Genomic DNA, 25,387 nt, shown 5'->3' with positions numbered 1-25,387 from the left:
TTGATGAAAACAAATGCTTATGTGTGCTCACGTTTTATTCCGTCATTCAACATCTATCCATAAATTAAACATTAAAATCGAAAAAAGATTTTTTTATCGTATTTTAAACTACCATTCTTATAAATTAAATTCTTTTAACATATAATTCGTTTTCCGTCTTGTCTTTAGCTTTGCGCAGAGGCAGTGTCATAGCCAATGAGGTTCTACCGAGGCGTGACTATTGCTAGTTGAAAACTTTTCCCAATACCCCGCCATGTCGTCGTGCAAAACCGACGGCATAGGCAATTTTTGGGAGCCTCTTCGGAGGTTTATTTTCACAAGAGAAGGTACATGAAAATTAAATCTCCTAAACTAAAGCCTATGTTCTCCACCGTCGTTTTAACACGGAATGGAGTATCCCTCTCGGAGAGTAGTCAGTTATACTTTCCGTACCACTTACACTCACTATAAATGGTGGTGTTGCTACCGTTACGATTGCCTTTACATCAATTAAAGGACAATATTCTATTAAGTTCTTCTTGTCGAAACTCACAAAAATTCTTACCTTTTAAATCTCAGCAAAATATGTGGAAGTGCCTACCCGTAATATTAATTTCTCTAAAAATGTGAATAAGAGCAGCTTTAATGCACGACGACATTGCGCACACATCTCGGAAATGAAATATTTTTTCAGGTTTTTAAATACTTTAGAAAAAATTCCAAAGACAAAACTATTAAAGATAGTAAAATTATTCATTAAATGAAATTCCTTACATCATTATAATATTTTTTTATAAGTTACGTGTTGCTCTCTGACTACTTGCAATTCATATGCTTCTATTGATGTTACAATTTGTTTTTCTTCCTGTTCAAAATATAAATACCACAAAAATAAAAATACTTTAATAGTTTAGTAATTCAACACTCGCACTTTTGGCATACTTACCTGGTACTGGAGTAGCCTTGATCACCGAGGAGGCTCTCCCGAGCAGAGACCTTTCATTGCACTGCGACAGGTTGACGCTCGCCACATCCACAAATTGTGGTTGCTTGGGGTGCAAAATTTTTGGTAGTTGGGACTGCGTTCGCGCTGTCCCTATTTCGAGACAAAAAAGATAGAATTTAACACCAGAGTTAGAAGTATGTGCAGAAGCGAGAGGAAATTTCAGTCAATATCACGTTGTTAATGAAGACAACTACTCATCTGTTTTCCTTACTTTCTATCCGAATGTTTTATAATATACTCTTAGCCGTGTGTTTTTCATTGAATGTGTTAGATTTTATTGTTTTAACAACTTCAATCTTTTAGATTTTGTAACGATTAGGAGCCGAAGTTTAATGAAATCTCGTATTCAATTTTTAAAAGATTATCATCAAATTACAGTGTTCGCAATCGCATGCAAAGCTTAGAGGAGGAAATAGCCTTGATTTTGACGCAAATCCGCGCCAAGACTTAGCAAAGAAGTAGGCATCATTTATCGTTCCCTTTCTTGTGGATCCTTCTCGAACCCTCGGTATTTGTGATTTCAATTGGGGCGCAATAATAAAATTGGTAGCGAATGTCTTCCAAAATTATTATTTTTTTTCCTCAATTTGTTTTACGCATTTGTAGAGAGGGACTTTGGGGATTAAAAAACATCAAATGAATTAAATTTGAATTACATCTTATTGTAATATTTTATGTATCCAGTTTTTTTTCTTTACATTGAGACGTATGCAATTGTTTCATTGAAACCGGAGCTGCAATATCAGGCCTAATGTTAGAAAGTTGTTTTACTTTTATACATGCAGAATCAGTACCGAAAAAATAAATTCCTACCGACTTTAGTTAAAAAAACGGAATCACATGTCAAGAGCCACTCAGTGCGCAAAAGAAATTAATTTTTCGATCATCATAAAACTACCAATTTAAATTCAAAATAAAATTCCTCACCTTAATTGAAAATGTTGCCACCCGAATGCTCTGGCTTCTCTTCATCAATCGTGCTAATCTTTCGCCTTTTACTAAAGATTACCGTGGAGAGGAGCATCCTAATGAGCTTAAGCAAATTTTTGGAATCCCATTTGTTGGGATTATATGCATAAAAGTAGTTTTGAGATGTAATGAAGCGTCAGGGGTGTGAGCTATTTTGAATGTACAAATATTGAAAGAATACGCAAATAATTAGTGAAATAAGGAATTATTTTGGTTGCTTCAAAACCTTATTAGGTAAATATATTTGCATTATACAAAATAAACAATAACCTTGAAATAATGTCTCATTTTATCATAATTTTGGTCGGAAATTTGAAGAAGATGCAATTGTGTAATTTATATTTTATTTTAGAGCTGTGGTTATTCCTTGAATAAAGCTTACACTTGATAATTTATATCATGTTACACATGCTTTTCAGAGAGAGGAACTTCCTCCTTGCGCAGTTCTAGCTCGAAATTTTGTATTTAAATCGACTTATGTAATCTGCATAATCTGGCGAATTTCTTTCAGCATATCTTCAATTCAAAAGATTTTTAACAGTTCATTTTTACAATAGTTTATTACAAATTCATAATAAACTTATCTTCGTTCGAAATAATTTTTTTAGTTAAAATCGTGCCTCGCAGATTTTTGAAGTGGAGATTCATGTGCTATTTTCCCTTCACCACATCGTTTCAAAGGTATTTTGATACATCCCATTTGCACTTTCGTAAGGAGAGACAGTTTTTTTTTTTTAAATTAAAAGAAAATAGTTAATAAAAATTGATTCATATGAAGAATTGATTTAGGGAAAACAGGACATTAATTAAAAATTTGGAAAGCTGTATAAAATAACGCTCAGTTTAATATGATTGTAGGCGTTACACAAAAAAGCATTATCAGCAGCACAATGTCGATATTTATCTCTAAAGAGCACTTTTAAATAAATCTGAAACGTGAGTGTCGCTCTTAAGCGAAAGACAAAACCGTGAAAATTTCTATTTTTAAGATCTTACATAGGGAATATCAGTTCATGAAAAAATTGTGTGCATTCCACATATCTCTCGTATATTCTATATAGCAAAATTTGCTACAGTAAAGCCTTGATTCCTTTTAGTAGAGCTACCTGCGGCCAATATGAAGTTAGAAACAGGAGCAAAACTGATTTCAAACCTCTCTTGAGAATAAACACAAATGGTTTTTTTCATGATCGAAAATTCATACTATGTGTGAAATTTTAATGTCAAAGATAAAATTGCATATTCTATGGCAGACATACACCAATAGTACGAAAATAATCTCTTTCTTGAACAGAGAAAAATTTTAAAATATTTCACAGATTTAAATGGAAAACGACAAATAAATTTTAATGACTTCCACAAATATTAAATTCCTTTCATAACTTTTGAGAGTATTCGAATTTGATGAAAACAAATGCTTATGTGTGCTCACGTTTTATTCCGTCATTCAACATCTATCCATAAATTAAACATTAAAATCGAAAAAAGATTTTTTTATCGTATTTTAAACTACCATTCTTATAAATTAAATTCTTTTAACATATAATTCGTTTTCCGTCTTGTCTTTAGCTTTGCGCAGAGGCAGTGTCATAGCCAATGAGGTTCTACCGAGGCGTGACTATTGCTAGTTGAAAACTTTTCCCAATACCCCGCCATGTCGTCGTGTAAAACCGACGGCATAGGCAATTTTTGGGAGCCTCTTCGGAGGTTTATTTTCACAAGAGAAGGTACATGAAAATTAAATCTCCAAAACTAAAGCCTATGTTCTCCACCGTCGTTTTAACACGGAATGGAGTATCCCTCTCGGAGAGTAGTCAGTTATACTTTCCGTACCACTTACACTCACTATAAATGGTGGTGTTGCTACCGTTACGATTGCCTTTACATCAATTAAAGGACAATATTCTATTAAGTTTTTCTTGTCGAAACTCACAAAAATTCTTACCTTTTAAATCTCAGCAAAATATGTGGAAGTGCCTACCCGTTATATTAATTTCTCTAAAAATGTGAATAAGAGCAGCTTTAATGCACGACGACATTGCGCACACATCTCGGAAATGAAATATTTTTTCAGGTTTTTAAATACTTTAGAAAAAATTCCAAAGACAAAACTATTAAAGATAGTAAAATTATTCATTAAATGAAATTCCTTACATCATTATAATATATTTTTATAAGTTACGTGTTGCTCTCTGACTACTTGCAATTCATATGCTTCTATTGATGTTACAATTTGTTTTTCTTCCTGTTCAAAATATAAATACCACAAAAATAAAAATACTTTAATAGTTTAGTAATTCAACACTCGCACTTTTGGCATACTTACCTGGTACTGGAGTAGCCTTGATCACCGAGGAGGCTCTCCCGAGCAGAGACCTTTCATTGCACTGCGACAGGTTGACGCTCGCCACATCCACAAATTGTGGTTGCTTGGGGTGCAAAATTTTTGGTAGTTGGGACTGCGTTCGCGCTGTCCCTATTTCGAGACAAAAAAGATAGAATTTAACACCAGAGTTAGAAGTATGTGCTGAAGCGAGAGGAAATTTCAGTCAATATCACGTTGTTAATGAAGACAACTACTCATCTGTTTTCCTTACTTTCTATCCGAATGTTTTATAATATACTCTTAGCCGTGTGTTTTTCATTGAATGTGTTAGATTTTATTGTTTTAACAACTTCAATCTTTTAGATTTTGTAACGATTAGGAGCCGAAGTTTAATGAAATCTCGTATTCAATTTTTAAAAGATTATCATCAAATTACAGTGTTCGCAATCGCATGCAAAGCTTAGAGGAGGAAATAGCCTTGATTTTGACGCAAATCCGCGCCAAGACTTAGCAAAGAAGTAGGCATCATTTATCGTTCCCTTTCTTGTGGATCCTTCTCGAACCCTCGGTATTTGTGATTTCAATTGGGGCGCAATAATAAAATTGGTAGCGAATGTCTTCCAAAATTATTATTTTTTTTCCTCAATTTGTTTTACGCATTTGTAGAGAGGGACTTTGGGGATTAAAAAACATCAAATGAATTAAATTTGAATTACATCTTATTGTAATATTTTATGTATCCAGTTTTTTTTCTTTACATTGAGACGTATGCAATTGTTTCATTGAAACCGGAGCTGCAATATCAGGCCTAATGTTAGAAAGTTGTTTTACTTTTATACATGCAGAATCAGTACCGAAAAAATAAATTCCTACCGACATTAGTTAAAAAAACGGAATCACATGTCAAGAGCCACTCAGTGCGCAAAAGAAATTAATTTTTCGATCATCATAAAACTACCAATTTAAATTCAAAATAAAATTCCTCACCTTAATTGAAAATGTTGCCACCCGAATGCTCTGGCTTCTCTTCATCAATCGTGCTAATCTTTCGCCTTTTACTAAAGATTACCGTGGAGAGGAGCATCCTAATGAGCTTAAGCAAATTTTTGGAATCCCATTTGTTGGGATTATATGCATAAAAGTAGTTTTGAGATGTAATGAAGCGTCAGGGGTGTGAGCTATTTTGAATGTACAAATATTGAAAGAGTACGCAAATAATTAGTGAAATAAGGAATTATTTTGGTTGCTTCGAAACCTTATTAGGTAAATATATTTGCATTATACAAAATAAACAATAACCTTGAATGAATGTCTCATTTTATCATAATTTTGGTCGGAAATTTGAAGAAGATGCAATTGTGTAATTTATATTTTATTTTAGAGCTGTGGTTATTCCTTGAATAAAGCTTACACTTGATAATTTATATCATGTTACACATGCTTTTCAGAGAGAGGAACTTCCTCCTTGCGCAGTTCTAGCTCGAAATTTTGTATTTAAATCGACTTATGTAATCTGCATAATCTGGCGAATTTCTTTCAGCATATCTTCAATTCAAAAGATTTTTAACAGTTCATTTTTACAATAGTTTATTACAAATTCATAATAAACTTATCTTCGTTCGAAATAATTTTTTTAGTTAAAATCGTGCCTCGCAGATTTTTGAAGTGGAGATTCATGTGCTATTTTCCCTTCACCACATCGTTTCAAAGGTATTTTGATACATCCCATTTGCACTTTCGTAAGGAGAGACAGTTTTTTTTTTTTTTAAATTAAAAGAAAATAGTTAATAAAAATTGATTCATATGAAGAATTGATTTAGGGAAAACAGGACATTAATTAAAAATTTGGAAAGCTGTATAAAATAACGCTCAGTTTAATATGATTGTAGGCGTTACACAAAAAAGCATTATCAGCAGCACAATGTCGATATTTATCTCTAAAGAGCACTTTTAAATAAATCTGAAACGTGAGTGTCGCTCTTAAGCGAAAGACAAAACCGTGAAAATTTCTATTTTTAAGATCTTACATAGGGAATATCAGTTCATGAAAAAATTGTGTGCATTCCACATATCTCTCGTATATTCTATATAGCAAAATTTGCTACAGTAAAGCCTTGATTCCTTTTAGTAGAGCTACCTGCGGCCAATATGAAGTTAGAAACAGGAGCAAAACTGATTTCAAACCTCTCTTGAGAATAAACACAAATGGTTTTTTTCATGATCGAAAATTCATACTATGTGTGAAATTTTAATGTCAAAGATAAAATTGCATATTCTATGGCAGACATACACCAATAGTACGAAAATAATCTCTCTTGAACAGAGAAAAATTTTAAAATATTTCACAGATTTAAATGGATAACGACAAATAAATTTTAATGACTTCCACAAATATTAAATTCCTTTCATAACTTTTGAGAGTATTCGAATTTGATGAAAACAAATGCTTATGTGTGCTCACGTTTTATTCCGTCACTCAACATCTTTCCATAAATTAAACATTAAAATCGAAAAAAGATTTTTTTATCGTATTTTAAACTACCATGCTTATAAATTAAATTCTTTTAACATATAATTCGTTTTCCGTCTTCTCTTTAGCTTTGCGCAGAGGCAGTGTCATAGCCAATGAGGTTCTACCGAGGCGTGACTATTGCCAGTTGAAAACTTTTCCCAATACCCCGCCATGTCGTCGTGCAAAACCGACGGCATAGGCAATTTTTGGGAGCCTCTTCGGAGGTTTATTTTCACAAGAGAAGGTACATGAAAATTAAATCTCCAAAACTAAAGCCTATGTTCTCCACCGTCGTTTTAACACGGAATGGAGTGTCCCTCTCGGAGAGTAGTCAGTTATACTTTCCGTACCACTTACACTCACTATAAATGGTGGTGTTGCTACCGTTACGATTGCCTTTACATCAATTAAAGGACAATATTCTATTAAGTTTTTCTTGTCGAAACTCACAAAAATTCTTACCTTTTAAATCTCAGCAAAATATGTGGAAGTGCCTACCCGTTATATTAATTTCTCTAAAAATGTGAATAAGAGCAGCTTTAATGCACGACGACATTGCGCACACATCTCGGAAATGAAATATTTTTTCAGGTTTTTAAATACTTTAGAAAAAATTCCAAAGACAAAACTATTAAAGATAGTAAAATTATTCATTAAATGAAATTACTTACATCATTATAATATTTTTTTATAAGTTACGTGTTGCTCTCTGACTACTTGCAATTCATATGCTTCTATTGATGTTACAATTTGTTTTTCTTCCTGTTCAAAATATAAATACCACAAAAATAAAAATACTTTAATAGTTTAGTAATTCAACACTCGCACTTTTGGCATACTTACCTGGTACTGGAGTCACCTTGATCACCGAGGAGGCTCTCCCGAGCAGAGACCTTTCATTGCACTGCGACAGGTTGACGCTCGCCACATCCACAAATTGTGGTTGCTTGGAGTGCAAATTTTTTGGTAGTTGGGACTGCGCTCGCGCTGTCCTTATTTCGAGACAAAAAAGATAGAATTTAACAACAGAGTTAGAAGTATGTGCAGAAGCGAGAGGAAATTTCAGTCAATATCACGTTGTTAATGAAGACAACTACTCATCTGTTTTCCTTACTTTCTATCCGAATGTTTTATAATATACTCTTAGCCGTGTGTTTTTCATTGAATGTGTTAGATTTTATTGTTTTAACAACTTCAATCTTTTAGATTTTGTAACGATTAGGAGCCGAAGTTTAATGAAATCTCGTATTCAATTTTTAAAAGATTATCATCAAATTACAGTGTTCGCAATCGCATGCAAAGCTTAGAGGAGGAAATAGCCTTGATTTTGACGCAAATCCGCGCCAAGACTTAGCAAAGAAGTAGGTATCATTTATCGTTCCCTTTCTTGTGGATCCTTCTCGAACCCTCGGTATTTGTGATTTCAATTGGGGCGCAATAATAAAATTGGTAGCGAATGTCTTCCAAAATTATTATTTTTTTTCCTCAATTTGTTTTACGCATTTGTAGAGAGGGACTTTGGGGATTAAAAAACATCAAATGAATTAAATTTGAATTACATCTTATTGTAATATTTTATGTATCCAGTTTTTTTTCTTTACATTGAGACGTATGCAATTCTTTCCTTGAAACCGGAGCTGCAATATCAGGCCTAATGTTAGAAAGTTGTTTTACTTTTATACATGCAGAATCAGTACCGAAAAAATAAATTCCTACCGACATTAGTGAAAAAAACGGAATCACATGTCAAGAGCCACTCAGTGCGCAAAAGAAATTAATTTTTCGATCATCATAAAACTACCAATTTAAATTCAAAATAAAATTCCTCACCTTAATTGAAAATGTTGCCACCCGAATGCTCTGGCTTCTCTTCATCAATCGTGCTAATCTTTCGCCTTTTACTAAAGATTACCGTGGAGAGGAGCATCCTAATGAGCTTAAGCAAATTTTTGGAATCCCATTTGTTGGGATTATATGCATAAAAGTAGTTTTGAGATGTAATGAAGCGTCAGGGGTGTGAGCTATTTTGAATGTACAAATATTGAAAGAATACGCAAATAATTAGTGAAATAAGGAATTATTTTGGTTGCTTCAAAACCTTATTAGGTAAATATATTTGCATTATACAAAATAACCAGTAACCTTGAATGAATGTCTCATTTTATCATAATTTTGGTCGTAAATTTGAAGAAGATGCAATTGTGTAATTTATATTTTATTTTAGAGCTGTGGTTATTCCTTGAATAAAGCTTACACTTGATAATTTATATCATGTTACACATGCTTTTCAAAGAGAGGAACTTCCTCCTTGCGCAGTTCTAGCTCGAAATTTTGTATTTAAATCGACTTATGTAATCTGCATAATCTGGCGAATTTCTTTCAGCATATCTTCAATTCAAAAGATTTTTAACAGTTCATTTTTACAATAGTTTATTACAAATTCATAATAAACTTATCTTCGTTCGAAATAATTTTTTTAGTTAAAATCGTGCCTCGCAGATTTTTGAAGTGGAGATTCATGTGCTATTTTCCCTTCACCACATCGTTTCAAAGGTATTTTGATACATCCCATTTGCACTTTCGTAAGGAGAGACAGTTTTTTTTTTTTTTAAATTAAAAGAAAATAGTTAATAAAAATTGATTCATATGAAGAATTGATTTAGGGAAAACAGGACATTAATTAAAAATTTGGAAAGCTGTATAAAATAACGCTCAGTTTAATATGATTGTAGGCGTTACACAAAAAAGCATTATCAGCAGCACAATGTCGATATTTATCTCTAAAGAGCACTTTTAAATAAATCTGAAACGTGAGTGTCGCTCTTAAGCGAAAGACAAAACCGTGAAAATTTCTATTTTTAAGATCTTACATAGGGAATATCAGTTCATGAAAAAATTGTGTGCATTCCACATATCTCTCGTATATTCTATATAGCAAAATTTGCTACAGTAAAGCCTTGATTCCTTTTAGTAGAGCTACCTGCGGCCAATATGAAGTTAGAAACAGGAGCAAAACTGATTTCAAACCTCTCTTGAGAATAAACACAAATGGTTTTTTTCATGATCGAAAATTCATACTATGTGTGAAATTTTAATGTCAAAGATAAAATTGCATATTCTATGGCAGACATACACCAATAGTACGAAAATAATCTCTCTTGAACAGAGAAAAATTTTAAAATATTTCACAGATTTAAATGGATAACGACAAATAAATTTTAATGACTTCCACAAATATTAAATTCCTTTCATAACTTTTGAGAGTATTCGAATTTGATGAAAACAAATGCTTATGTGTGCTCACGTTTTATTCCGTCACTCAACATCTTTCCATAAATTAAACATTAAAATCGAAAAAAGATTTTTTTATCGTATTTTAAACTACCATGCTTATAAATTAAATTCTTTTAACATATAATTCGTTTTCCGTCTTCTCTTTAGCTTTGCGCAGAGGCAGTGTCATAGCCAATGAGGTTCTACCGAGGCGTGACTATTGCCAGTTGAAAACTTTTCCCAATACCCCGCCATGTCGTCGTGCAAAACCGACGGCATAGGCAATTTTTGGGAGCCTCTTCGGAGGTTTATTTTCACAAGAGAAGGTACATGAAAATTAAATCTCCAAAACTAAAGCCTATGTTCTCCACCGTCGTTTTAACACGGAATGGAGTATCCCTCTCGGAGAGTAGTCAGTTATACTTTCCGTACCACTTACACTCACTATAAATGGTGGTGTTGCTACCGTTACGATTGCCTTTACATCAATTAAAGGACAATATTCTATTAAGTTTTTCTTGTCGAAACTCACAAAAATTCTTACCTTTTAAATCTCAGCAAAATATGTGGAAGTGCCTACCCGTTATATTAATTTCTCTAAAAATGTGAATAAGAGCAGCTTTAATGCACGACGACATTGCGCACACATCTCGGAAATGAAATATTTTTTCAGGTTTTTAAATACTTTAGAAAAAATTCCAAAGACAAAACTATTAAAGATAGTAAAATTATTCATTAAATGAAATTACTTACATCATTATAATATTTTTTTATAAGTTACGTGTTGCTCTCTGACTACTTGCAATTCATATGCTTCTATTGATGTTACAATTTGTTTTTCTTCCTGTTCAAAATATAAATACCACAAAAATAAAAATACTTTAATAGTTTAGTAATTCAACACTCGCACTTTTGGCATACTTACCTGGTACTGGAGTCACCTTGATCACCGAGGAGGCTCTCCCGAGCAGAGACCTTTCATTGCACTGCGACAGGTTGACGCTCGCCACATCCACAAATTGTGGTTGCTTGGAGTGCAAATTTTTTGGTAGTTGGGACTGCGCTCGCGCTGTCCTTATTTCGAGACAAAAAAGATAGAATTTAACAACAGAGTTAGAAGTATGTGCAGAAGCGAGAGGAAATTTCAGTCAATATCACGTTGTTAATGAAGACAACTACTCATCTGTTTTCCTTACTTTCTATCCGAATGTTTTATAATATACTCTTAGCCGTGTGTTTTTCATTGAATGTGTTAGATTTTATTGTTTTAACAACTTCAATCTTTTAGATTTTGTAACGATTAGGAGCCGAAGTTTAATGAAATCTCGTATTCAATTTTTAAAAGATTATCATCAAATTACAGTGTTCGCAATCGCATGCAAAGCTTAGAGGAGGAAATAGCCTTGATTTTGACGCAAATCCGCGCCAAGACTTAGCAAAGAAGTAGGTATCATTTATCGTTCCCTTTCTTGTGGATCCTTCTCGAACCCTCGGTATTTGTGATTTCAATTGGGGCGCAATAATAAAATTGGTAGCGAATGTCTTCCAAAATTATTATTTTTTTTCCTCAATTTGTTTTACGCATTTGTAGAGAGGGACTTTGGGGATTAAAAAACATCAAATGAATTAAATTTGAATTACATCTTATTGTAATATTTTATGTATCCAGTTTTTTTTCTTTACATTGAGACGTATGCAATTCTTTCCTTGAAACCGGAGCTGCAATATCAGGCCTAATGTTAGAAAGTTGTTTTACTTTTATACATGCAGAATCAGTACCGAAAAAATAAATTCCTACCGACATTAGTGAAAAAAACGGAATCACATGTCAAGAGCCACTCAGTGCGCAAAAGAAATTAATTTTTCGATCATCATAAAACTACCAATTTAAATTCAAAATAAAATTCCTCACCTTAATTGAAAATGTTGCCACCCGAATGCTCTGGCTTCTCTTCATCAATCGTGCTAATCTTTCGCCTTTTACTAAAGATTACCGTGGAGAGGAGCATCCTAATGAGCTTAAGCAAATTTTTGGAATCCCATTTGTTGGGATTATATGCATAAAAGTAGTTTTGAGATGTAATGAAGCGTCAGGGGTGTGAGCTATTTTGAATGTACAAATATTGAAAGAATACGCAAATAATTAGTGAAATAAGGAATTATTTTGGTTGCTTCAAAACCTTATTAGGTAAATATATTTGCATTATACAAAATAACCAGTAACCTTGAATGAATGTCTCATTTTATCATAATTTTGGTCGTAAATTTGAAGAAGATGCAATTGTGTAATTTATATTTTATTTTAGAGCTGTGGTTATTCCTTGAATAAAGCTTACACTTGATAATTTATATCATGTTACACATGCTTTTCAAAGAGAGGAACTTCCTCCTTGCGCAGTTCTAGCTCGAAATTTTGTATTTAAATCGACTTATGTAATCTGCATAATCTGGCGAATTTCTTTCAGCATATCTTCAATTCAAAAGATTTTTAACAGTTCATTTTTACAATAGTTTATTACAAATTCATAATAAACTTATCTTCGTTCGACATAATTTTTTTTAGTTAAAATCGTGCTTCGCAAATTTTTGAAGTGGAGATTCATGTGATATTTTCCCTTCACCACATCGTTTCAAAGGTATTTTGATACATCCCATTTGCACTTTCGTAAGGAGAGACAGTTTTTTTTTTAAATTAAAAGAAAATAGTTAAAAAAAATTGATTCATATGAAGAATTGATTTAGGGAAAACAGGACATTAATTAAAAATTTGGAAAGCTGTATAAAATAACGCTCAGTTTAATATGATTGTAGGCGTTACACAAAAAAGCATTATCAGCAGCACAATGTCGATATTTCTCTCTAAAGAGCACTTTTAAATAAATCTGAAACGTGAGTGTCGCTCTTAAGCGAAAGACAAAACCGTGAAAAATTCTATTTTTAAGATCTTACATAGGGAATATCAGTTCATGAAAAAATTGTGTGCATTCCACATATCTCTCGTATATTCTATATAGCAAAATTTGCTACAGTAAAGCCTTGATTCCTTTTAGTAGAGCTACCTGCGGCCAATATGAAGTTAGAAACAGGAGCAAAACTGATTTCAAACCTCTCTTGAGAATAAACACAAATGGTTTTTTTCATGATCGAAAATTCATACTATGTGTGAAATTTTAATGTCAAAGATAAAATTGCATATTCTATGGCAGACATACACCAATAGTACGAAAATAATCTCTCTTGAACAGAGAAAAATTTTAAAATAGTTCACAGATTTAAATGGAAAACGACAATTAAATTTTAATGACTTCCACAAATATTAAATTCCTTTCATAACTTTTGAGAGTATTCGAATTTGATGAAAACAAATGCTTATGTGTGCTCACGTTTTATTCCGTCATTCAACATCTTTCCATAAATTAAACATTAAAATCGAAAAAAGATTTTTTTATCGTATTTTAAACTACCATTCTTATAAATTAAATTCTTTTAACATATAATTCGTTTTCCGTCTTGTCTTTAGCTTTGCGCTGAGGCAGTGTCATAGCCAATGAGGTTCTACCGAGGCGTGACTATTGCTAGTTGAAAACTTTTCCCAATACCCCGCCATGTCGTCGTGCAAAACCGACGGCATAATCAATTTTTGGGAGCCTCTTCGGAGGTTTATTTTCACAAGAGAAGGTACATGAAAATTAAATCTCCAAAACTAAAGCCTATGTTCTCCACCGTCGTTTTAACACGGAATGGAGTATCCCTCTCGGAGAGTAGTCAGTTATACTTTTCGTACCACTTACACTCACTATAAATGGTGGTGTTGCTACCGTTACGATTGCCTTTACATCAATTAAAGGACAATATTCTATTAAGTTTTTCTTGTCGAAACTCACAAAAATTCTTACCTTTTAAATCTCAGCAAAATATGTGGAAGTGCCTACCCGTTATATTAATTTCTCTAAAAATGTGAATAAGAGCAGCTTTAATGCACGACGACATTGCGCACACATCTCGGAAATGAAATATTTTTTCAGGTTTTTAAATACTTTAGAAAAAATTCCACAGATAAAACTATTAAAGATAGTAAAATTATTCATTAAATGAAATTCCTTACATCATTATAATATTTTTTTATAAGTTACGTGTTGCTCTCTGACTACTTCCAATTCATATGCTTCTATTGATGTTACAATTTGTTTTTCTTCCTGTTCAAAATATAAATACCACAAAAATAAAAATACTTTAATAGTTTAGTAATTCAACACTCGCAGTTTTGGCATACTTACCTGGTACTGGAGTAGCCTTGATCACCGAAGAGGCTCTCCCGAGCAGAGACCTTTCATTGCACTGCGACAGGTTGACGCTCGCCACATCCACAAATTGTGGTTGCTTGGGGTGCAAAATTTTTGGTAGTTGGGACTGCGTTCGCGCTGTCCTTATTTCGAGACAAAAAAGATAGAATTTAACACCAGAGTTAGAAGTATGTGCAGAAGCGAGAGGAAATTTCAGTCAATATCACGTTGTTGATGAAGACAACTACTCATCTGTTTTCCTTACTTTCTATCCGAATGTTTTATAATATACTCTTAGCCGTGTGTTTTTCATTGAATGTGTTTGATTTTATTGTTTTAACAACTTCAATCTTTTAGATTTTGTAACGATTAGGAGCCGAAGTTTAATGAAATCTCGTATTCAATTTTTAAAAGATTATCATCAAATTACAGTGTTCGCAATCGCATGCAAAGCTTAGAGGAGGAAATAGCCTTGATTTTGACGCAAATCCGCGCCAAGACTTAGCAAAGAAGTAGGCATCATTTATCGTTCCCTTTCTTGTGGATCCTTCTCGAACCCTCGGTATTTGTGATTTCAATTGGGGCGCAATAATAAAATTGGTAGCGAATGTTTTCCAAAATTATTTTTTTTTTCCTCAATTTGTTTTACGCATTTGTAGAGAGGGACTTTGGGGATTAAAAAACATCAAATGAATTAAATTTGAATTACATCTTATTGTAATATTTTATGTATCCAGTTTTTTTTCTTTACATTGAGACGTATGCAATTGTTTCCTTGAAACCGGAGCTGCAATATCAGGCCTAATGTTAGAAAGTTGTTTTACTTTTATACATGCAGAATCAGTACCGAAAAAATAAATTCCTACCGACATTAGTTAAAAAAACGGAATCACATGTCAAGAGCCACTCAGTGCGCAAAAGAAATTAATTTTTCGATCATCATAAAACTACCAATTCAAATTCAAAATAAAATTCCTCACCTTAATTGAAAATGTTGCCACCCGAATGCTCTGGCTTCTCTTCATCAATCGTGCTAATCTTTCGCCTTTTACTAAAGATTACCGTGGAGAGGAGCATCCTAATGAGCTTAAGCAAATTTTTGGAATCCCATTTGTTGGGATTATATGCATAAAAGTAGTTTTGAGATGTAATGAAGCGTCAGGGGTGTGAGCTATTTTGAATGTACAAATATTGAAAGAATACGCAAATAATTAGTGAAATAAGGAATTATTTTGGTTGCTTCAAAACCTTATTAGGTAAATATATTTGCATTATACAAAATAACCAGTAACCTTGAATGAATGTCTCATTTTATCATAATTTTGGTCGTAAATTTGAAGAAGATGCAATTGTGTAATTTATATTTTATTTTAGAGCTGTGGTTATTCCTTGAATAAAGCTTACACTTGATAATTTATATCATGTTACACATGCTTTTCAAAGAGAGGAACTTCCTCCTTGCGCAGTTCTAGCTCGAAATTTTGTATTTAAATCGACTTATGTAATCTGCATAATCTGGCGAATTTCTTTCAGCATATCTTCAATTCAAAAGATTTTTAACAGTTCATTTTTACAATAGTTTATTACAAATTCATAATAAACTTATCTTCGTTCGACATAATTTTTTTTAGTTAAAATCGTGCTTCGCAAATTTTTGAAGTGGAGATTCATGTGATATTTTCCCTTCACCACATCGTTTCAAAGGTATTTTGATACATCCCATTTGCACTTTCGTAAGGAGAGACAGTTTTTTTTTTTAAATTAAAAGAAAATAGTTAAAAAAAATTGATTCATATGAAGAATTGATTTAGGGAAAACAGGACATTAATTAAAAATTTGGAAAGCTGCATAAAATAACGCTCAGTTTAATATGATTGTAGGCGTTACACAAAAAAGCATTATCAGCAGCACAATGTCGATATTTCTCTCTAAAGAGCACTTTTAAATAAATCTGAAACGTGAGTGTCGCTCTTAAGCGAAAGACAAAACCGTGAAAAATTCTATTTTTAAGATCTTACATAGGGAATATCAGTTCATGAAAAAATTGTGTGCATTCCACATATCTCTCGTATATTCTATATAGCAAAATTTGCTACAGTAAAGCCTTGATTCCTTTTAGTAGAGCTACCTGCGGCCAATATGAAGTTAGAAACAGGAGCAAAACTGATTTCAAACCTCTCTTGAGAATAAACACAAATGGTTTTTTTCATGATCGAAAATTCATACTATGTGTGAAATTTTAATGTCAAAGATAAAATTGCATATTCTATGGCAGACATACACCAATAGTACGAAAATAATCTCTCTTGAACAGAGAAAAATTTTAAAATAGTTCACAGATTTAAATGGAAAACGACAATTAAATTTTTATGACTTCCACAAATATTAAATTCCTTTCATAACTTTTGAGAGTATTCGAATTTGATGAAAACAAATGCTTATGTGTGCTCACGTTTTATTCCGTCATTCAACATCTTTCCATAAATTAAACATTAAAATCGAAAAAAGATTTTTTTATCGTATTTTAAACTACCATTCTTATAAATTAAATTCTTTTAACATATAATTCGTTTTCCGTCTTGTCTTTAGCTTTGCGCTGAGGCAGTGTCATAGCCAATGAGGTTCTACCGAGGCGTGACTATTGCTAGTTGAAAACTTTTCCCAATACCCCGCCATGTCGTCGTGCAAAACCGACGGCATAATCAATTTTTGGGAGCCTCTTCGGAGGTTTATTTTCACAAGAGAAGGTACATGAAAATTAAATCTCCAAAACTAAAGCCTATGTTCTCCACCGTCGTTTTAACACGGAATGGAGTATCCCTCTCGGAGAGTAGTCAGTTATACTTTTCGTACCACTTACACTCACTATAAATGGTGGTGTTGCTACCGTTACGATTGCCTTTACATCAATTAAAGGACAATATTCTATTAAGTTTTTCTTGTCGAAACTCACAAAAATTCTTACCTTTTAAATCTCAGCAAAATATGTGGAAGTGCCTACCCGTTATATTAATTTCTCTAAAAATGTGAATAAGAGCAGCTTTAATGCACGACGACATTGCGCACACATCTCGGAAATGAAATATTTTTTCAGGTTTTTAAATACTTTAGAAAAAATTCCACAGATAAAACTATTAAAGATAGTAAAATTATTCATTAAATGAAATTCCTTACATCATTATAATATTTTTTTATAAGTTACGTGTTGCTCTCTGACTACTTCCAATTCATATGCTTCTATTGATGTTACAATTTGTTTTTCTTCCTGTTCAAAATATAAATACCACAAAAATAAAAATACTTTAATAGTTTAGTAATTCAACACTCGCAGTTTTGGCATACTTACCTGGTACTGGAGTAGCCTTGATCACCGAAGAGGCTCTCCCGAGCAGAGACCTTTCATTGCACTGCGACAGGTTGACGCTCGCCACATCCACAAATTGTGGTTGCTTGGGGTGCAAAATTTTTGGTAGTTGGGACTGCGTTCGCGCTGTCCTTATTTCGAGACAAAAAAGATAGAATTTAACACCAGAGTTAGAAGTATGTGCAGAAGCGAGAGGAAATTTCAGTCAATATCACGTTGTTGATGAAGACAACTACTCATCTGTTTTCCTTACTTTCTATCCGAATGTTTTATAATATACTCTTAGCCGTGTGTTTTTCATTGAATGTGTTTGATTTTATTGTTTTAACAACTTCAATCTTTTAGATTTTGTAACGATTAGGAGCCGAAGTTTAATGAAATCTCGTATTCAATTTTTAAAAGATTATCATCAAATTACAGTGTTCGCAATCGCATGCAAAGCTTAGAGGAGGAAATAGCCTTGATTTTGACGCAAATCCGCGCCAAGACTTAGCAAAGAAGTAGGCATCATTTATCGTTCCCTTTCTTGTGGATCCTTCTCGAACCCTCGGTATTTGTGATTTCAATTGGGGCGCAATAATAAAATTGGTAGCGAATGTTTTCCAAAATTATTTTTTTTTTCCTCAATTTGTTTTACGCATTTGTAGAGAGGGACTTTGGGGATTAAAAAACATCAAATGAATTAAATTTGAATTACATCTTATTGTAATATTTTATGTATCCAGTTTTTTTTCTTTACATTGAGACGTATGCAATTGTTTCCTTGAAACCGGAGCTGCAATATCAGGCCTAATGTTAGAAAGTTGTTTTACTTTTATACATGCAGAATCAGTACCGAAAAAATAAATTCCTACCGACATTAGTTAAAAAAACGGAATCACATGTCAAGAGCCACTCAGTGCGCAAAAGAAATTAATTTTTCGATCATCATAAAACTACCAATTCAAATTCAAAATAAAATTCCTCACCTTAATTGAAAATGTTGCCACCCGAATGCTCTGGCTTCTCTTCATCAATCGTGCTAATCTTTCGCCTTTTACTAAAGATTACCGTGGAGAGGAGCATCCTAATGAGCTTAAGCAAATTTTTGGAATCCCATTTGTTGGGATTATATGCATAAAAGTAGTTTTGAGATGTAATGAAGCGTCAGGGGTGTGAGCTATTTTGAATGTACAAATATTGAAAGAATACGCAAATAATTAGTGAAATAAGGAATTATTTTGGTTGCTTCAAAACCTTATTAGGTAAATATATTTGCATTATACAAAATAACCAGTAACCTTGAATGAATGTCTCATTTTATCATAATTTTGGTCGTAAATTTGAAGAAGATGCAATTGTGTAATTTATATTTTATTTTAGAGCTGTGGTTATTCCTTGAATAAAGCTTACACTTGATAATTTATATCATGTTACACATGCTTTTCAAAGAGAGGAACTTCCTCCTTGCGCAGTTCTAGCTCGAAATTTTGTATTTAAATCGACTTATGTAATCTGCATAATCTGGCGAATTTCTTTCAGCATATCTTCAATTCAAAAGATTTTTAACAGTTCATTTTTACAATAGTTTATTACAAATTCATAATAAACTTATCTTCGTTCGACATAATTTTTTTTAGTTAAAATCGTGCTTCGCAAATTTTTGAAGTGGAGATTCATGTGATATTTTCCCTTCACCACATCGTTTCAAAGGTATTTTGATACATCCCATTTGCACTTTCGTAAGGAGAGACAGTTTTTTTTTTTAAATTAAAAGAAAATAGTTAAAAAAAATTGATTCATATGAAGAATTGATTTAGGGAAAACAGGACATTAATTAAAAATTTGGAAAGCTGCATAAAATAACGCTCAGTTTAATATGATTGTAGGCGTTACACAAAAAAGCATTATCAGCAGCACAATGTCGATATTTCTCTCTAAAGAGCACTTTTAAATAAATCTGAAACGTGAGTGTCGCTCTTAAGCGAAAGACAAAACCGTGAAAAATTCTATTTTTAAGATCTTACATAGGGAATATCAGTTCATGAAAAAATTGTGTGCATTCCACATATCTCTCGTATATTCTATATAGCAAAATTTGCTACAGTAAAGCCTTGATTCCTTTTAGTAGAGCTACCTGCGGCCAATATGAAGTTAGAAACAGGAGCAAAACTGATTTCAAACCTCTCTTGAGAATAAACACAAATGGTTTTTTTCATGATCGAAAATTCATACTATGTGTGAAATTTTAATGTCAAAGATAAAATTGCATATTCTATGGCAGACATACACCAATAGTACGAAAATAATCTCTCTTGAACAGAGAAAAATTTTAAAATAGTTCACAGATTTAAATGGAAAACGACAATTAAATTTTTATGACTTCCACAAATATTAAATTCCTTTCATAACTTTTGAGAGTATTCGAATTTGATGAAAACAAATGCTTATGTGTGCTCACGTTTTATTCCGTCATTCAACATCTTTCCATAAATTAAACATTAAAATCGAAAAAAGATTTTTTTATCGTATTTTAAACTACCATTCTTATAAATTAAATTCTTTTAACATATAATTCGTTTTCCGTCTTGTCTTTAGCTTTGCGCTGAGGCAGTGTCATAGCCAATGAGGTTCTACCGAGGCGTGACTATTGCTAGTTGAAAACTTTTCCCAATACCCCGCCATGTCGTCGTGCAAAACCGACGGCATAATCAATTTTTGGGAGCCTCTTCGGAGGTTTATTTTCACAAGAGAAGGTACATGAAAATTAAATCTCCAAAACTAAAGCCTATGTTCTCCACCGTCGTTTTAACACGGAATGGAGTATCCCTCTCGGAGAGTAGTCAGTTATACTTTTCGTACCACTTACACTCACTATAAATGGTGGTGTTGCTACCGTTACGATTGCCTTTACATCAATTAAAGGACAATATTCTACTAAGTTTTTCTTGTCGAAACTCACAAAAATTCTTACCTTTTAAATCTCAGCAAAATATGTGGAAGTGCCTACCCGTTATATTAATTTCTCTAAAAATGTGAATAAGAGCAGCTTTAATGCACGACGACATTGCGCACACATCTCGGAAATGAAATATTTTTTCAGGTTTTTAAATACTTTAGAAAAAATTCCACAGATAAAACTATTAAAGATAGTAAAATTATTCATTAAATGAAATTCCTTACATCATTATAATATTTTTTTATAAGTTACGTGTTGCTCTCTGACTACTTCCAATTCATATGCTTCTATTGATGTTACAATTTGTTTTTCTTCCTGTTCAAAATATAAATACCACAAAAATAAAAATACTTTAATAGTTTAGTAATTCAACACTCGCAGTTTTGGCATACTTACCTGGTACTGGAGTAGCCTTGATCACCGAAGAGGCTCTCCCGAGCAGAGACCTTTCATTGCACTGCGACAGGTTGACGCTCGCCACATCCACAAATTGTGGTTGCTTGGGGTGCAAAATTTTTGGTAGTTGGGACTGCGTTCGCGCTGTCCTTATTTCGAGACAAAAAAGATAGAATTTAACACCAGAGTTAGAAGTATGTGCAGAAGCGAGAGGAAATTTCAGTCAATATCACGTTGTTGATGAAGACAACTACTCATCTGTTTTCCTTACTTTCTATCCGAATGTTTTATAATATACTCTTAGCCGTGTGTTTTTCATTGAATGTGTTTGATTTTATTGTTTTAACAACTTCAATCTTTTAGATTTTGTAACGATTAGGAGCCGAAGTTTAATGAAATCTCGTATTCAATTTTTAAAAGATTATCATCAAATTACAGTGTTCGCAATCGCATGCAAAGCTTAGAGGAGGAAATAGCCTTGATTTTGACGCAAATCCGCGCCAAGACTTAGCAAAGAAGTAGGCATCATTTATCGTTCCCTTTCTTGTGGATCCTTCTCGAACCCTCGGTATTTGTGATTTCAATTGGGGCGCAATAATAAAATTGGTAGCGAATGTTTTCCAAAATTATTTTTTTTTTCCTCAATTTGTTTTACGCATTTGTAGAGAGGGACTTTGGGGATTAAAAAACATCAAATGAATTAAATTTGAATTACATCTTATTGTAATATTTTATGTATCCAGTTTTTTTTCTTTACATTGAGACGTATGCAATTGTTTCCTTGAAACCGGAGCTGCAATATCAGGCCTAATGTTAGAAAGTTGTTTTACTTTTATACATGCAGAATCAGTACCGAAAAAATAAATTCCTACCGACATTAGTTAAAAAAACGGAATCACATGTCAAGAGCCACTCAGTGCGCAAAAGAAATTAATTTTTCGATCATCATAAAACTACCAATTCAAATTCAAAATAAAATTCCTCACCTTAATTGAAAATGTTGCCACCCGAATGCTCTGGCTTCTCTTCATCAATCGTGCTAATCTTTCGCCTTTTACTAAAGATTACCGTGGAGAGGAGCATCCTAATGAGCTTAAGCAAATTTTTGGAATCCCATTTGTTGGGATTATATGCATAAAAGTAGTTTTGAGATGTAATGAAGCGTCAGGGGTGTGAGCTATTTTGAATGTACAAATATTGAAAGAATACGCAAATAATTAGTGAAATAAGGAATTATTTTGGTTGCTTCAAAACCTTATTAGGTAAATATATTTGCATTATACAAAATAACCAATAACCTTGAATGAATGTCTCATTTTATCATAATTTTGGTCGTAAATTTGAAGAAGATGCAATTGTGTAATTTATATTTTATTTTAGAGCTGTGGTTATTCCTTGAATAAAGCTTACACTTGATAATTTATATCATGTTACACATGCTTTTCAGAGAGAGGAACTTCCTCCTTGCGCAGTTCTAGCTCAAAATTTTGTATTTAAATCGACTTAGGTAATCTGCATAATCTGGCGAATTTCTTTCAGCATATCTTCAATTCAAAAGATTTTTAACAGTTCATTTTTACAATAGTTTATTACAAATTCATAATAAACTTATCTTCGTTCGAAATAATTTTTTTAGTTAAAATCGTGCTTCGCAGATTTTTGAAGTGGAGATTCATGTGCTATTTTCCCTTCACCACATCGTTTCAAAGGTATTTTGATACATCCCATTTGCACTTTCGTAAGAAGAGACATTTTTTTTTTTAAATTAAAAGAAAATAGTTAATAAAAATTGATTCATATGAAGAATTGATTTAGGGAAAACAGGACATTAATTAAAAATTTGGAAAGCTGTATAAAATAACGCTCAGTTTAATATGATTGTAGGCGTTACACAAAAAAGCATTATCAGCAGCACAATGTCGATATTTCTATCTAAAGAGCACTTTTAAATAAATCTGAAACGTGAGTGTCGCTCTTAAGCGAAAGACAAAACCGTGAAAATTTCTATTTTTAAGATCTTACATAGGGAATATCAGTTCATGAAAAAATTGTGTGCATTCCACATATCTCTCGTATATTCTATATAGCAAAATTTGCTACAGTAAAGCCTTGATTCCTTTTAGTAGAGCTACCTGCGGCCAATATGAAGTTAGAAACAGGAGCAAAACTGATTTCAAACCTCTCTTGAGAATAAACACAAATGGTTTTTTTCATGATCGAAAATTCATACTATCTGTGAAATTTTAATGTCAAAGATAAAATTGCATATTCTATGGCAGACATACACCAATAGTACGAAAATAATCTCTCTTGAACAGAGAAAAATTTTAAAATATTTCACAGATTTAAATGGATAACGACAAATAAATTTTAATGACTTCCACAAATATTAAATTCCTTTCATAACTTTTGAGAGTATTCGAATTTGATGAAAACAAATGCTTATGTGTGCTCATATTTTATTCCGTCAGTCAACATCTTTCCATAAATTAAACATTAAAATCGAAAAAAGATTTTTTTATCGTATTTTAAACTACCATGCTTATAAATTAAATTCTTTTAACATATAATTCGTTTTCCGTCTTCTCTTTAGCTTTGCGCAGAGGCAGTGTCATAGCCAATGAGGTTCTACCGAGGCGTGACTATTGCTAGTTGAAAACTTTTCCCAATACCCCGCCATGTCGTCGTGCAAAACCGACGGCATAGGCAATTTTTGGGAGCCTCTTCGGAGGTTTATTTTCACAAGAGAAGGTACATGAAAATTAAATATCCAAAATCAAAGTCTATGTTCTCCACCGTCGTTTTATCACGGAATGGAGTATCCCTTTCGGAGAGTAGTCAGTTATACTTCCCGTACCACTTACACTCACTATAAATGGTGGTGTTGCTACCGTTACGATTGCCTTTACATCAATTAAAGGACAATATTCTATTAAGTTTTTCTTGTCGAAACTCACAAAAATTCTTACCTTTTAAATCTCAGCAAAATATGTGGAAGTGCCTACCCGTTATATTAATTTCTCTAAAAATGTGAATAAGAGCAGCTTTAATGCACGACGACATTGCGCACACATCTCGGAAATGAAATATTTTTTCAGGTTTTTAAATACTTTAGAAAAAATTCCAAAGACAAAACTATTAAAGATAGTAAAATTATTCATTAAATGAAATTCCTTACATCATTATAATATTTTTTTATAAGTTACGTGTTGCTCTCTGACTACTTGCAATTCATATGCTTCTATTGATGTTACAATTTGTTTTTCTTCCTGTTCAAAATATAAATACCACAAAAATAAAACTACTTTAATAGTTTAGTAATTCAACACTCGCACTTTTGGCATACTTACCTGGTACTGGAGTAGCCTTGATCACCGAGGAGGCTCTCCCGAGCAGAGACCTTTCATTGCACTGCGACAGGTTGACGCTCGCCACATCCACAAATTGTGGTTGCTTGGGGTGCAAAATTTTTGGTAGTTGGGACTGCGTACGCGCTGTCCCTATTTCGAGACAAAAAAGATAGAACTTAACACCAGAGTTAGAAGTATGTGCAGAAGCGAGAGGAAATTTCAGTCAATATCACGTTGTTAATGAAGACAACTACCGATCTGTTTCCCTTACTTTCTATTCGAATGTTTCATAATATACTCTTGGTCGTGCGTTTTTCATTGGATGTGTTAGATTTTATAGTTTTAACAACTTCAATCTTTTAGATTTTGTAACGATTAGGAGCAGAAGTTTAATGAAATCTCGTATTCAATTTTTTAAAGATTATCATTAAATTACAGTGTTCGCAATCGCATGCAAAGCTTAGAAGAGGAAATAGCCTTGATTTTGACGCAAATCCGCGCCAAGACTTAGCAAAGAAGTAGGCATCATTTTTCGTTCCTTTTCTTGTGGATCCTTCTCGAACCCTCAGTATTTGTGATTTCAATTGGGGCGCAATAATAAAATTAGAAGCGAATGTCTTCCAAAATTATTATTTTTTTTTCTCAATTTGTTTTACGCATTTATAGAGAGGGACATTTGGGGAATAAGAAACATCAAATGATTAAAACTCAAATTTGATCTTATTGTAGTATTTTATGTATCCAGTTCTTTTCTTTACATTGAGACGTATAGACGGACTAGAGTATTTTTCTATAACTTTGTAGAGGGTTCCTATCACTTTATATAAATATAATTCAGCGAGTTCCAATTGGTGTTCCGCGGAACACTAGGGTTCCATGGAAGAGTAACTGGCGTTCCGGGAATTACGAATTTTTTTAACCAGCAATGCTTTTCGAAACCTGTAATTAAATTTATATCCAATTGATAACCATTATTTATTTAATATTTTCA

The 25,387-nt window shown here is 32.7% G+C and overlaps 23 non-coding genes across 23 annotated transcripts; all 23 read left to right on the top strand.

Moving 5' to 3' along the window:
• Positions 1-166: 166 nt before the first annotated feature.
• LOC147809571 (U4 spliceosomal RNA) lies at positions 167-307 on the top strand. Its single transcript, XR_015434403.1, has one exon. It is a non-coding gene; the product is annotated as a U4 spliceosomal RNA (small nuclear RNA).
• Positions 308-917: 610 nt separating this feature from the next.
• On the top strand, positions 918-1,079 carry LOC147809570 (U1 spliceosomal RNA). Its single transcript, XR_015434388.1, has one exon. It is a non-coding gene; the product is annotated as a U1 spliceosomal RNA (small nuclear RNA).
• Positions 1,080-1,937: 858 nt separating this feature from the next.
• Positions 1,938-2,055, top strand: LOC147809569 (U5 spliceosomal RNA). The gene has a single exon (XR_015434381.1). It is a non-coding gene; the product is annotated as a U5 spliceosomal RNA (small nuclear RNA).
• Positions 2,056-3,521: 1,466 nt separating this feature from the next.
• On the top strand, positions 3,522-3,662 carry LOC147809568 (U4 spliceosomal RNA). The gene has a single exon (XR_015434401.1). It is a non-coding gene; the product is annotated as a U4 spliceosomal RNA (small nuclear RNA).
• Positions 3,663-4,272: 610 nt separating this feature from the next.
• Positions 4,273-4,434, top strand: LOC147809567 (U1 spliceosomal RNA). Its single transcript, XR_015434377.1, has one exon. It is a non-coding gene; the product is annotated as a U1 spliceosomal RNA (small nuclear RNA).
• Positions 4,435-5,292: 858 nt separating this feature from the next.
• On the top strand, positions 5,293-5,410 carry LOC147809566 (U5 spliceosomal RNA). The gene has a single exon (XR_015434380.1). It is a non-coding gene; the product is annotated as a U5 spliceosomal RNA (small nuclear RNA).
• Positions 5,411-6,876: 1,466 nt separating this feature from the next.
• On the top strand, positions 6,877-7,017 carry LOC147809565 (U4 spliceosomal RNA). The gene has a single exon (XR_015434430.1). It is a non-coding gene; the product is annotated as a U4 spliceosomal RNA (small nuclear RNA).
• A 610-nt stretch (positions 7,018-7,627) lies between these two features.
• On the top strand, positions 7,628-7,788 carry LOC147809564 (U1 spliceosomal RNA). The gene has a single exon (XR_015434473.1). It is a non-coding gene; the product is annotated as a U1 spliceosomal RNA (small nuclear RNA).
• Positions 7,789-8,647: 859 nt separating this feature from the next.
• LOC147809563 (U5 spliceosomal RNA) lies at positions 8,648-8,765 on the top strand. Its single transcript, XR_015434379.1, has one exon. It is a non-coding gene; the product is annotated as a U5 spliceosomal RNA (small nuclear RNA).
• Positions 8,766-10,231: 1,466 nt separating this feature from the next.
• Positions 10,232-10,372, top strand: LOC147809562 (U4 spliceosomal RNA). The gene has a single exon (XR_015434429.1). It is a non-coding gene; the product is annotated as a U4 spliceosomal RNA (small nuclear RNA).
• Positions 10,373-10,982: 610 nt separating this feature from the next.
• LOC147809561 (U1 spliceosomal RNA) lies at positions 10,983-11,143 on the top strand. The gene has a single exon (XR_015434472.1). It is a non-coding gene; the product is annotated as a U1 spliceosomal RNA (small nuclear RNA).
• Positions 11,144-12,002: 859 nt separating this feature from the next.
• On the top strand, positions 12,003-12,120 carry LOC147809560 (U5 spliceosomal RNA). The gene has a single exon (XR_015434378.1). It is a non-coding gene; the product is annotated as a U5 spliceosomal RNA (small nuclear RNA).
• A 1,463-nt stretch (positions 12,121-13,583) lies between these two features.
• LOC147809559 (U4 spliceosomal RNA) lies at positions 13,584-13,724 on the top strand. Its single transcript, XR_015434440.1, has one exon. It is a non-coding gene; the product is annotated as a U4 spliceosomal RNA (small nuclear RNA).
• Positions 13,725-14,334: 610 nt separating this feature from the next.
• LOC147809558 (U1 spliceosomal RNA) lies at positions 14,335-14,495 on the top strand. Its single transcript, XR_015434464.1, has one exon. It is a non-coding gene; the product is annotated as a U1 spliceosomal RNA (small nuclear RNA).
• An 858-nt stretch (positions 14,496-15,353) lies between these two features.
• LOC147809557 (U5 spliceosomal RNA) lies at positions 15,354-15,471 on the top strand. The gene has a single exon (XR_015434376.1). It is a non-coding gene; the product is annotated as a U5 spliceosomal RNA (small nuclear RNA).
• A 1,464-nt stretch (positions 15,472-16,935) lies between these two features.
• LOC147809556 (U4 spliceosomal RNA) lies at positions 16,936-17,076 on the top strand. The gene has a single exon (XR_015434439.1). It is a non-coding gene; the product is annotated as a U4 spliceosomal RNA (small nuclear RNA).
• Positions 17,077-17,686: 610 nt separating this feature from the next.
• On the top strand, positions 17,687-17,847 carry LOC147809555 (U1 spliceosomal RNA). The gene has a single exon (XR_015434463.1). It is a non-coding gene; the product is annotated as a U1 spliceosomal RNA (small nuclear RNA).
• Positions 17,848-18,705: 858 nt separating this feature from the next.
• On the top strand, positions 18,706-18,823 carry LOC147809554 (U5 spliceosomal RNA). Its single transcript, XR_015434375.1, has one exon. It is a non-coding gene; the product is annotated as a U5 spliceosomal RNA (small nuclear RNA).
• A 1,464-nt stretch (positions 18,824-20,287) lies between these two features.
• LOC147809553 (U4 spliceosomal RNA) lies at positions 20,288-20,428 on the top strand. Its single transcript, XR_015434438.1, has one exon. It is a non-coding gene; the product is annotated as a U4 spliceosomal RNA (small nuclear RNA).
• Positions 20,429-21,038: 610 nt separating this feature from the next.
• On the top strand, positions 21,039-21,199 carry LOC147809552 (U1 spliceosomal RNA). Its single transcript, XR_015434462.1, has one exon. It is a non-coding gene; the product is annotated as a U1 spliceosomal RNA (small nuclear RNA).
• Positions 21,200-22,057: 858 nt separating this feature from the next.
• Positions 22,058-22,175, top strand: LOC147809551 (U5 spliceosomal RNA). The gene has a single exon (XR_015434374.1). It is a non-coding gene; the product is annotated as a U5 spliceosomal RNA (small nuclear RNA).
• Positions 22,176-23,637: 1,462 nt separating this feature from the next.
• LOC147809550 (U4 spliceosomal RNA) lies at positions 23,638-23,778 on the top strand. Its single transcript, XR_015434402.1, has one exon. It is a non-coding gene; the product is annotated as a U4 spliceosomal RNA (small nuclear RNA).
• Positions 23,779-24,388: 610 nt separating this feature from the next.
• Positions 24,389-24,550, top strand: LOC147809549 (U1 spliceosomal RNA). The gene has a single exon (XR_015434457.1). It is a non-coding gene; the product is annotated as a U1 spliceosomal RNA (small nuclear RNA).
• The last annotated feature ends 837 nt before the right edge of the window (positions 24,551-25,387 follow it).

Source organism: Parasteatoda tepidariorum, chromosome 5 (genome assembly GCF_982258835.1).
Source record: "Parasteatoda tepidariorum strain Cologne lab strain chromosome 5, Ptep-v5.0, whole genome shotgun sequence".
Taxonomy (NCBI): domain Eukaryota; kingdom Metazoa; phylum Arthropoda; class Arachnida; order Araneae; family Theridiidae; genus Parasteatoda; species Parasteatoda tepidariorum.
The sequence above is the reverse complement of the archived record's forward strand: the minus strand, read 5'-3'. Positions and strand labels throughout refer to the sequence as shown.